Source organism: Carex rostrata, chromosome 12 (genome assembly GCF_964058835.1).
Source record: "Carex rostrata chromosome 12, lpCarRost1.2, whole genome shotgun sequence".
NCBI lineage: Eukaryota > Viridiplantae > Streptophyta > Magnoliopsida > Poales > Cyperaceae > Carex > Carex rostrata.
In genome coordinates, this window is record NC_135929.1 from 11,683,350 (window position 1) to 11,696,439 (window position 13,090).

Consider the following 13,090-nt stretch of genomic DNA (forward strand, 5'->3'; position numbering starts at 1 on the left):
CTCACAATCAATACTTGTAATCTAAACATGATTAGTAACAATTCTTGAGTTTAGTTAAATAATCAATGCTACCTGACTGCATGTGGCTTCTTGTAACAGTCGTGTGTTGCTATCCAACCAATATGATTTGATTTCTGCACCTGAAATCATAATTTATTGTTATTGATCAGGAGTCTATGTAGAGACAAAATATCATTAATTATAATAATATATATCTTAAGTATAGTTACTCAAATAATCAAACCGAAATGAAATAATATTGAAGTATTGATTGCATTGTGGATCTATATTAATTTCAGGAATGAAGCAGATTGAAGAAATTAAAGCCTATCAAAATTTACACCTCACCAATCGCCAAATTATGGATTAGGGGCCGGATCCTATCAGATAACGCTACATTTCCATATAAGGATCTGTCGGGAATTAATAAATAAAGCCTATCAAAATTGTTAAAAAATTTAAGAAAATGGCGAATAGAACTTCAAATAGTGAATTTGTGAACTCTAGTATATTGTATATTATTCAAGCTTGCATTCCAAAGTTTCGTCAAAATGATCCATTATAAAAAATTGAAACATATATACTCTAAGATAATGAGTACTATATATCTTTAGAAAAATATTGTTTCGATATGGCTCGCTGTACTCACCAAGATCTCCTCTCAAAGTACTTTCATGTTTTTATCCTTTTAATGGTGCGTCCTACTTAAAGGATCAGTCAATCCGAATTTGACTGCAAATCAGGTCCAAGCTATATGTGCAAGACTTTGGTGTGTGTGTGTGTGTATGTGTGTGTATAGAGGAGAGCTAGGATTCAGATTTGACAACTTATGAGAAATAAAGTAAATAACACATAACACTCATGAAACTCCCTTCCCAGTACCCTTATTTCATTTCAATGGTAAAATTTGAATACATGTCTTTTCTACAAGAGATAACATCCTTCTCTTATAACAGAGATTATGGCGGCTAGGGCATACCCTTTGCTGCTGATCTACCTTCCTTATTAGTGTACATGTTTTCTTCTATATTTGAAATAATATAAAAGGAAACATAATAAAAGATAAATCTTCCTCCGGCTAGCATAAATGGTAAGTCGTATCAACAAAATTCATTTGGTTCATTGATCAGCTACACAAAACCTTAATTATTGTGAATAATTCTCATTATATACATAATGAGTACTATAGAGGGTATGTGTATGCATGAAAGGAAAGGATCTATTGAGTTGATGCAGTTCTATTTTTATACCAAATTGATTTCCTGCAGCATTTCATTTCACATAAACTGCTTAATTGTATGTACGAAAATATGTCGATAATTAAAAAGTCAACAAATTTGATTTGTTTGATATTAGTAGTTGATATTAGGCTGTCAAACATGTTGTCGTTCAGGAGAACTATGGATGAATCATGGCCCTTGGGTGGGCACGTGATATATTTAATAAATAAAACACGTACAATAATATACAACAATTTCAAATGATATTTCATCCTACATGTATTCTTTATGAAAAAGACTAAACAATTCTTCCGCCACCTAAGGCTAACAAAAGACAAGAACCAATTTTTATTTTAGTGGTAAAGACCATACTTCTATACTTATAATATGAGAAGTCCAAGATTCGAATCTCTAATAGGAGCTCTTTAGCAGGGGCAGACTCAAGATTTTCGTTGGGAGGAGCAAAAAAAATTTCAAATCGGATTTAAATATCTTATTGAATTTAAACCCATTAACTAATTGGATACTCGATAAAAAAAAAATATATTTTGACTTTTATTTTCCAATGCTCTCACTTATAATTTCTGATGTTTAATTTATGATTCTAATTACCAATCATAATTCAATAAATTTATGTTGATTTTAACACTAAATATAATCTAAATTACAAATCAAACACCCAGAGAGAGGTAAAGTCGATAGATCACCACTAAAACTCGACAGCACCCCCCCCCCCCCCCCCCCCTCCCCCCCAAGTCTACTCTAGGTCCTCCCCTACTCTTTAGTGGATATTAAAATAGTTTGATGGTTTAACCCTCAACTTTACTTAAAATAAAAGGATGACAAAAGTTTGAAATACAAATATGTCGAAGTACACCCTCAACTTCCTATAATTAAAATGTGCGCTTAATTATCTAGATATATAATCTATCGACAGCTCTATTAGCATCATTTAAAACAATTTAGAGTCATCCGAAAAAACAAATTTAGTCCGGTACGTTTTGGACTTTTACGAAATCAACGGACAATAGATATATAATTGATTGTCATTTGTCATGGTTGAAATTTACAATATTATATAATAAATAATATATTATTTTCACCAACTGGCATTTTTTTTTAATTCATTTCATGGAATAAAGGGTCAGCTAATTAAATGAGGTCAAATTATTACTATTTTAGATTTTTCTGATTATTTCTCCCACTGGAGGCCAATTAATTGAAGTGGAAACTAACTACGTCAAATTATTACTATTTTAGGTTTTTGATGGTCCAGAATTTTCTGAAAAACAGCGATTTTCAAAAATTCTAAAGAAATAGTAAAAAAATTCCAAAAAAATATAAAATTTGGTCTCCAAACACAATTTAATATGGAGATCAACTTAAACGGTTCGGATCGACGTTTTGAACTTTAAAATTAAAGATATAGACGTGAAGTAAAACATTCGCTTTACTTCACGAAGCACCGTAGCCCAATTCTCTCTCTCTCTATATATATATATATATATATCTATGTATGTATGTATATATTGGTACTGCAATTTACAGTTGCCTAATCCGAGAAAAAAATTTAGTCTCTATAAGTTTTGCATTTTGACGAAAGAAACAAACAATCGAAAATTGAAATAATGTCATAAATGAAGTTGATAATATTATTTAATAAATAATATATCATTTTGTGCAACTTGCCAACTTGCTTTGGTCAAGGAATACAAGGTCAGCTGCAAAGAGGTCAAACTATTAATTCCTATTTTAGACTTTTGTGATTTTTTGTATTAATGAAATTTTTGTTTATCCGTATCGTCTCCACACAATTTTTAAAGCATTAGTACCTATGAACGAAGGTATTTATATCTATGCACGGAAATATTTATAACTATGCACAAAAGTATTTTACGTAAATAATTGTCTCCTCAACTAAATCTTTCAAATTGTTCCCGCAATACTTAATATTTTTTTACAGATGGCACTAGATGATTTTTTAAAGTATTAATATTAAGTATTGAAAGTATTTATACTTGTGCACTTAAGTATTTATATGTATATATATTGTACAAAGTTTAATCTTCAAGTGTTTGTTAATATCAAGTTACACATCAAAGTATTAATATTTTATTTTGCAAGTATTGATATATATGCACTGAAGTAATTATATCTATGAGGTCAACTATTTTTATCATAAGAATGTTGATGCAGAGATACAAGGTCCCCACTACTTCATTGTAAAAAAGTTAACACGGGAGTCATTGGAGGATTAAAAAAAAGATGATCATCATATCAACTTATATATGCAAGTATTAATATCTTACTTTGCAAGTATTAATCTCTTATTTTTCAAGTATTTATATCTATGAAGGTTAATACGAAAACAAATGCAGGGATTGAAAAAGAAGACTATATTATTAGTGGGATCTTAGTACAACATTTCTCTATTGTAGCTATAAGAACAGAGGAGAGACTGGAGTGCGATAATAAATATAATTATTCTAAAATGAATGTGTACTTTGGTTTTGACTGCGTAAGATGAGTTTTCAAGCAAAGAATTTAGAACAAATCAAAGAACTTGTCGCCACAACTTTACATAAATTGTTAAATTTTAATGTAGTCCAAATTAACTGAGACAAGAGCTTTCAAAAAAAAAAAACCAACTCGGTTAAGTATATATTGAATCAAAGGGTTATATTTATGAAATTGAAAATCACAATTGCTAAGTTATTAATTAGATAATTAAACCTCGAAGCACGCAACAAGTCTCAAAATGACAAGGTGCGAATCTCGAAATATGAATACAAGTTGCAAGTCTACAAACAGGAAGACCTATAATTAATTTATGATTCAAAATTTTGTTTGAAATTTCTATGATTTTAATAATTAAAAAGGCTACGAAAGCGGCTTTAAATGAAAACGCCGTTGGTCAATTCATTTGAAGTAAAAAAAAAAAGATAACAGAGCATTAATTTGGTAGTCTCGTTGAGACGTTGACAAATTAAATGCGCAGGATCCTTGAAAAACGGTTTAAAAGGTGAAATTTTTAAGCTTCTTATCGCTTGGGAACTGAGAAGTGCATGCCAGTACATGATTGCTTGTTTTGTTGCTTTAATCTTTTTTCGAGATGTATTTAATTAATTGACAGTGGAGTGAGAATTTTTTTTACAAAACATAATTAATTAAATTAAATTTAGCAAAGGAGTATGATTACTTTTTATTTTACAAAAATAATTGATATCTCACAAACTTATCTATATTACGATCTGTATTTTGTATCAAAACCTGTGTTTGAAACTATTAAATTGGTCGTATTTCATTGAAATATCTATAGAATGTGGTACTGCTGCAAGTTTGTTCTTATTTTGCAGGAATCAGGCGAAATCGAGAAATAATTTGGAATTCATAAATTTTTACACGGCCCGGACAGGATTTTATACTGGCCGTATCAACCTTGACTTAGCCATAGAAGAAACACAGGTACACGGCTCGGACAGGATTTTGTACAGGCCGCGTCAGGCATTTTCGGAAACAGATCCAGAATTTGGAAACAAGGTCTATTGAAGGAAGGTCGGCCAGAAAAGCTTATAAGCGGGATTTCTTGCACCATAGGTATCATTCTGGAGCAGAGACGCATTCTTAGGGTTTTGGATTGGCGGCTATTGCTTGGAGGTGAAGTTGAGAAGCAAATTAAAGACGCGAGTTTTGTTGTAGATCTTCTTCTTCTGTGAGTTTTATCATTATTTCTCATTATCTTATATATTTTATTTGCTTTAGAACTATGCCTGAGTAGATTTCTTTGTTTCTATGATTAATATGTAATCGAATGTTTTATTTTGCATGATAGTTATTGGATTTTTTGTGTTAGAATTTGTGTTTGCTTGATTATGTTTGATTTTAATTGCTTAGATTCAATTGTTTGATTTTTATTGGTTTGGCACTAGATGCATAATCACATCAAAAACATATTTCAACATTTATAATCTCTCAACCAAAACTAAGTACACGAGGTAGGTTTAGTGATCCGAAAGGTGAAACCAAATAGTAGCCGAAATTTGAATATTTTCTCTTATCGACAAATAAAAGGTAACCTTTAGAATACCAAACAAGCAACTAGGTAATTCGGACCAATACAAAAGTTGAGATCTAGAATCCGACGAGGGTAAATATTGCAACTCCATACCACGTTTTATGAACCAACATACGACAGTTGAGGTTTAGGAACATTAGGTCTGGTCAGTAGAACCCTACACAAAGAAACAACGCAAAAAAACAGTAACTGGTGCATTAACTCGAGGCTCACAAGGACCGTGTACGAGAGTAATCAGCCCGTGTAACTGGACACGACCAGTGTAGGAAGCTACACGGCCCGTGTAACTGGATACGGCCCGTGTAAGAAACTACACGGACTGGGTGCCTCGAGGCAGAACTAAGATGAAGTCTAAAACCCTGGGAACACCTTTTTATTATTGATTAAAACCAAGTTAATTTATTTTCTTGCATTTAATTACTGTTATTGAACTGTTTAGAAAACATAAATACCCCAAATTAACCTTTTCAAACTTCTAGTCGTTTACTAATTTAAGTAGAGTATGGTTAACAGTTGAACCATCCCTTGGATCGAACCCTGAATATACTGCTCGATAGAATTGTGCACTTGCAATCTGACTCGAAAGGCGTAACTAAGGTTTAAAAGGTACAGTTTACTGTACTTAAACTTTGTGCATACGAATCTCCAATTCGGTCTCCAAATTTTATCGAAAAACAACGATTTTCAAAAATTCTAAAGAAATAATAAAAAAATTCCAAAAAAATATAAAATTTGGTCTCCAAGCACAATTTAATATGGAGATCAACTTAAACGGTTCGGATCGACGTTTTGAACTTTGAAATTGAAAATATAGACGTGAAGTAAAACATTCGCTTTACTTCGCGAAGCACCGTAGCCCAACTCTCTCTATATATATATATCTATGTATGTATGTATATATATGTATGTATATGTATGTATATATTGGTACTGCAATTTACAGTTGCCTAATCCGAGAAAAAATTTTAGTCTCTATATAAGTTTTGCATTTTGACGAAAGAAACAAACAATCGAAAATTGAAATAATGTAATAGTTGAAGTTGATAATATTATTTAATAAAGAATATATCATTTTGTGCAACTTGCCAACTTGCTTTGGTCAAGGAATACAAGGTCAGCTGCAAAGAGGTCAAACTATTCCTATTTTTTACTTTTGTGATTCTTTTTATTAATGAAATTTTTGTTTATCCGTATCATCTCCACACAATTTTTAAAGCATTAGTACCTATGAACGAAGGTATTTATATCTATGCACGGAAATATTTAGAACTATGCACAAAAGTATTTTACGTAAATAATTGTCTCCTCAACTAAATCTTTCCATTTGTTCCCGCAATACTTAATATTTTTTTACATATGGCACTGGATGATTTTTTAAAGTATTAATATTAAGTATTGAAAGTATTTATACTTATGCACTTAAGTATTTATATGTATATATATATATATTGTACAAAGTTTAATCTTCAAGCGTTTGTTCGTATCAAGTTACACATCAAAGTATTAATATTTTATTTTGCAAGCATTGATATATATATATATATATATATATATATATATATATATATATATATATATATATGCACTGAAGTAATTATACCTATGAGGTCAACTATTTTTGTCATAAGAATGTTGATGCAGAGATACAAGGCCCCCACTACTTCATTGTAAAAATGTTAACACGGAAGTCATTGGAGGATTAAAAAAAAAGATGATCATCATATCAACTTATATATGCAAGTATTAATATCTTACTTTGCAAGTATTAATATCTTATTTTCCAAGTATTTATCTCTATGAAGGTTGATACGAAAACAAATGCAGGGATTGAAAAAGAAGACTATATTATTAGTGGGATCTTAGTACAACATTTCTCTATTGTAGCTACAAGAACAGAGGAGAGACTGGAGTGCGATAATAAATATAATTATTCTAAAAAGAATGTGTACTTTGGTTTTGACTGCGTAAGATGAGTTTTCAAGCAAAGAATTTAGAACAAATTAAAGAACTTGTCGCCACAACTTTACATAAATTGTTAAATTTTAATGTAGTCCAAATTAACTCAGACAAGAGCTTTCAAAAAAAAAAAAAAAACCCAACTCGGTTAAGTATATATTGAATCAAAGGATTATATTTATGAAATTGAAAATCACAATTGGTAAGTTATTAATTAGATAATTAAACCTCGAAGCACGCAGCAAGTGTCAAAATAACAAAGTGCGAATCTCGAAATATGAATACAAGTTGCAAGTCTACAAACAGGAAGACCTATAATTAATTTATGATTCAAAATTTTGTTTGAAATTTCTATGATTTTAATAATTAAAAAGGCTACGAAAGCGGCTTTAAATGAAAACGCCGTAGGTCAATTCATTTGAAGTAAAAAAAAATAGATAACAGAGCATTAATTTGGTAGTCTCGTTGAGACGTTGACAAATTAAATGCGCAGGATCCTTGAAAAACGGTTTAAAAGGTGAAATTTTTAAGCTTCTTATCGCTTGGGAACTGAGAAGTGCATGCCAGTGCATGATTGCTTGTTTTGTTGCTTTAATCTTTTTTCGAGATGTATTTAATTAATTGACAGTAGAGTGAGAATTTTTTTATAAATCATAATTAATTAAATTAAATTTAGCAAAGCAGTATGATTACTTTTTATTTTACAAAAATAATTGATATCTCGCAAACTTATCTATATTTCGATCTGTATTTTGTATCAAAACCTGTGTTTAAAACTATTAAATCGGTTTTATTTCATTGAAATATCTATAGAATGTGGTACTGCTGTAAGTTTGTTCTTATTTTGTAGGAATCAGGCGAAATCGAAAAAGAATCTGGAATTCAGAAATTTTTACACGGCCCAGACAGGATTTTGTACTGGCCGTATCAACCCTGACTTAGCCACAGAAGAAACACAGGCACACGGCTCGGACAAGATTTTTTACAGGCCATGTCAGGCATTTCCGGAAACAGGTCCATAATTTAGAAACAAGGCCTATTGAAGGATGGTCGGACAGAAAAGCTTATAAGTGGGATTTCTTGCACGAGAGGTCTCATTCTGGAGCAGAGAAGCATTCTTAGGGTTTTGGATTGGCGACTATTGCTTGGAGGTGAAGTTGAGAAGCAAAAGACGCGAGTTTTGTTGTAGATCTTCTTCTTCTGTGGGTTTTATCATTATTTCTCATTATCTTATATGTTTTATTTGCTTTAGAACTATGGTTGAGTAGATTTCTTTGTTTCTAGGATTAAAATGTAATCGAATGTTTTATTTTTGCATGATAGTTATTGGATTTTTTTGTGTTAGAATTTGTGTTTGCTTGATTATGCTTGATTTTAATTGCTTAGATTAAATTGTTTGATTTTTATTGGTTTGTCACTAGATGCATAATCACATCTAAAACGCATTTCAACATTTATAATCCCTCAACTAAAACTAAGTACATGAGGTAGGTTTAGTGATCCGAAAGGTGAAACTAAATAGTAGCCGAAAGGTGAATATTTTCTCTTATTGACAGATAAAAGGTAACCTTTAGAATACCAAACAAGCAACTAGATAATTCGGACCAATACGAAAGTTGAGATCTAGAATCCGACGAGGTTAATATTGCAACTCCATACCAAGTTTTATGAACCAACATATGACAGTTGAGGTTTAGGAACATTAGGTCTGGTCAGTAGAACCCTACACAAAGGAACAACACAAAGAAACAGTAACTGGTGCATTAACTCGAGGCTCACACGGACCGTGTACGAGAGTAACCGGCCTGTGTAACTGGACACGACCAATGTAACTGGATACGGCCCGTGTAAGAAACTACACGGACTGGGTGCCTCGAGGCAGAACTAAGATGAAGTCTGAAACCCTGGGAACACCTTTTTATTATTGATTAAAACTAAGTTAATTTATTTTCTTGCATTTAATTACTGTTATTGAACTGTTTAGAAAACATAAATACCCCAAATTAACATTTTCAAACTTCTAGTCGTTTACTAATTTAAGTAGAGTATGGTTAATACTTGTACCATCCCTTGGATCGAGACCTGAATATACTGCTCGATAGAATTGTGCACTTGCAATCTGACTTGCAAGGTGTAACTAAGGTTTAAAAGGTACAGTTTATTGTACTTAAACTTTGTGCATACGATTTTGTCTGAAGAACAATAAGAGATTCGGTCTCCAAATTTTACTTTTTGGAGAGACCGAATTGGAGATTCAGACTCCCTTTATTTTGAATTTTTTGGTGTGGCCGTATGTGTAAACGTATATTTCTTGGGACCGAATTGAGGATTCGGTCTCCCACGTATATTTCTTGGCCAAGTGTGCAAAGAATAGTTATGGGATTTGAAATGAAATAAAGCGTGTGCAGCTCGGATCACACGTGCCAAGCATCCATTCACATGAAACCTTTTTTAATTTTGATTTTAGAGAATTAGAGAATTGTCACACATACAAAACTATAATATGTTTATAGTCATTTCATATTCATAATTAATAATATTAGTAAGATCATGAATTAGAGAATTGTCACACATACAAAACTTTAGAGATATAATTATGATAAATAAAAGTCCGGAGGACCATTTGTTATAACTAAAAAGGTTAGAGGAGCATAAAGCATATATTACTTCTAAATTATATTGGGTTTATAAAGTCACTCACAGACACACACACATATATATACACATTTTTTTCCAATATTTACACTCTAATTTCAATGATATTGGATTCTATAGAATACATTTCGCCAGGTTTCATCTATAAATATTTAAATTAAAGGTCAATGAATGGTTTTATAATAATATTTGACCTCGATTGATGTGTTGTTTGATGGAAGCTTTCCAATGGCATACTCTATTAATTCATGTTGCTTTTGCCTAAACACTCATTAATTCTTGCATGCTTTCAGTACTTATCATACAAAGAAGACTATAATTAAGCAGCTGGCAACAAAACGAAGGTATCATCGATCCTCTTTCTGGCAACAAAATGTTCATCTCTCTATTATCCTCCCTCTCTCTGTTCTAGCCTTCACATATCTCATCCCTATGCACTCTACCGAATTTCGTCTCCCGACCTTGTTCGTGAATTGGAATTTAATACTAATTCTTATTTATCCAAATCGTAATTGGAATACCCAGATCTTAGTGGATCGATCTGTTTGTGAATTGTTTGTGAATTGTTGTGTTAGATTCATATCTATAGTGTGCATATATTTTGTTTTTTCTCTATTTTTAGAGATGATGCATAGTAATTGGTTAGTTTGGACCTGTTATATATGTAGGCGGTTATCCATTAATTACTAATATTTAATTTCCGTTGAATTTGTGTAGATCATTTTAAGATTGAATGATGATTTGATTTCTAGTTTAATTTCGATCTTTACTATCTAATTAAGAGTGGAAAAGTTGGCTCTACTTTTGGTAAATTCATTCTTGAGCTAGCAATTCCCTTACATTAGTTTGACAGATCTGGAAATAGTCCAAATGTATGAAATTAGTGGCTTTTTATTAGGTCTCACAGTGGAAGAAAAACTTGTTCTTCGTCCCTTTCTTAAGGATTATCTCCTAGAACATCATATTGGTATAATGTGTATTTAAGAAACTAAAAAGAATTCCGTACGTTCAAGAACCCTTTATCCGAATTTTGAACACACGATCTCCCAACATAGGGTTATCATGTGCCACTAGACTAAAGACTAGTTCTTTGAATGCTTGACTTAACACTAAATTAATTCTCAAATTTATAAATTTAACATGTAAACACATCACTCGTGAAGTTGATCAGTTTCAACAATTTGAGTTTGAGTTAGTCGTTTGAAGTATATCGGATATGTCTTTAATTAGTTAAGCTTATATATCAAGACTTTAATGGTTCAAAATACTATAGGTGTTTGTATTTAGATTTCCACCAACATGTAATTGCCTTACTCAAATCATCTTGTTCAGTCCAAACTTTTTTCAATATTGAACCGAAGATAAAGTATAAATTTATAGGAAAATAAAGTATAATAAAGAAAAATGGAAGGGACCTTTTCTGACCTTACATATACAATTGTCCAATATATACAGCTCGCTACACGGAGAGACTTCGAATGCGTAGCAAAGGATCTGGGTAGTCTTCTCTTGTAAATCTCCTAAGTTTTCTAATTCACATCCTCAGCATTTGGATCGAGAGCCACAGAGACGAAGACAGGCCTCATCTCCTCTTTGGTACTTATCTCTGCATTTTCTCTCTAATTCTCAACATCATAATTTTTAGTTAATAACACAATTTGGGAAAAAAGAAAAATAGTATTAACATTTATAAGTTGTATTTTACATACTAAAATGTGTGGCTGAAGTAGTATATATCTGATATACTGATTAATTACATATATCAGATTTTATCCCATATTGACCTTTGTTATTTAAGTGGAATTATCTACGAAGTTTTCTTTTAAGTATATATATATAGAGTGAGTCTATGGTACTATGCATATTACGATTTGGCACCGTGCTACGGCTCTATATTTGAGTTGTCAAATCCTAACGGTCGATCCGAACCGTTCATCTTGTTCTCCATATTAATATGTGTTTGGAAACCAAATTTTACATTTTTTGAAATTTTTTTACTATTTTTTTAGATTTATTGAAAATCACTTTTTTTGGATGGTCCAGAATTTTCAGATCAAGTGATTTTCTAAATATCTAAAAAAATAGTAAAAAAATTTCAAAAAATGTAAAATTTGGTTTCCAAACACATATTAATATGGAGAACAAGATGAACGGTTCGGATCGACCGTTAGGATTTGAAAACTCAAATATAGAGCCGTAGCACGGTGCCAACCAGTGATATGCATAGTACCATAGACTCACTCATATATATATATATATATATATATATATATATATATATATATATATATATATATATATATATATATATATATATATATATATGTTGTTTTATCTAGGATGTCAGTGAAACCTTTTCATATATCCGTTTACTTGGTCTATATCGTATTTAATAAAGGGGGTATGATCGAGTAAAAAAAAAATTGTTAATTTAACAATTATGGGCACGGGTAAGAATTTTTTTGTTAACTTATTGAATAAAGATATTGATAAGATTTGTTTCGTACTCATTAGAGGGTAATTAATAAAATAAAATTATCTATGATAATTTTTTTTTGTTGTACGTATAACTATATAATTTTTATTATTATGATTACATTGATTATACAAAATGTTATATAGTATTGTTTTTGTAAATGAGGAGGGATCAAGTTACAACAAGCATTTTTTACATTTTGAAAGTCCAAATCGTCGATCCAAACCGTTAGATGTGATCTCTATAATAAAATGTGCTTGGAGACCAAATTTTACATTTTTTGAAATTTTCTTACTATTTATTAAGATGGGTACAAAATTCAATGGTATGAAGTTGACTAATTTTTCTACCCATCTTAATAAATTGTAAAAAAAATATAAAATATATAAAATTTGGTCTCCAAGCACATTTTATTGTAGAGATCACATGTAACGGTTTGGATCGACGATTTGAACTTTCAAAATGTAGAAAATGCTTGTTGTAACTTGTTGTAACTCAAAAAATGTTGTAACTTGATCCCTCTCTTTGTAAATTATGGTAAAATTAATTTGTCCAACATTTTATATCGTTTTATTTTGATATAAAATTTACATCATTTCAATTAATTAATAATTTACATTTGAAAATAATGTTACAAATATAATAATATTTGTATTTAATATAAATATTTATTTGTAATATTTGTTAATTAAATTATATAAGCTATCA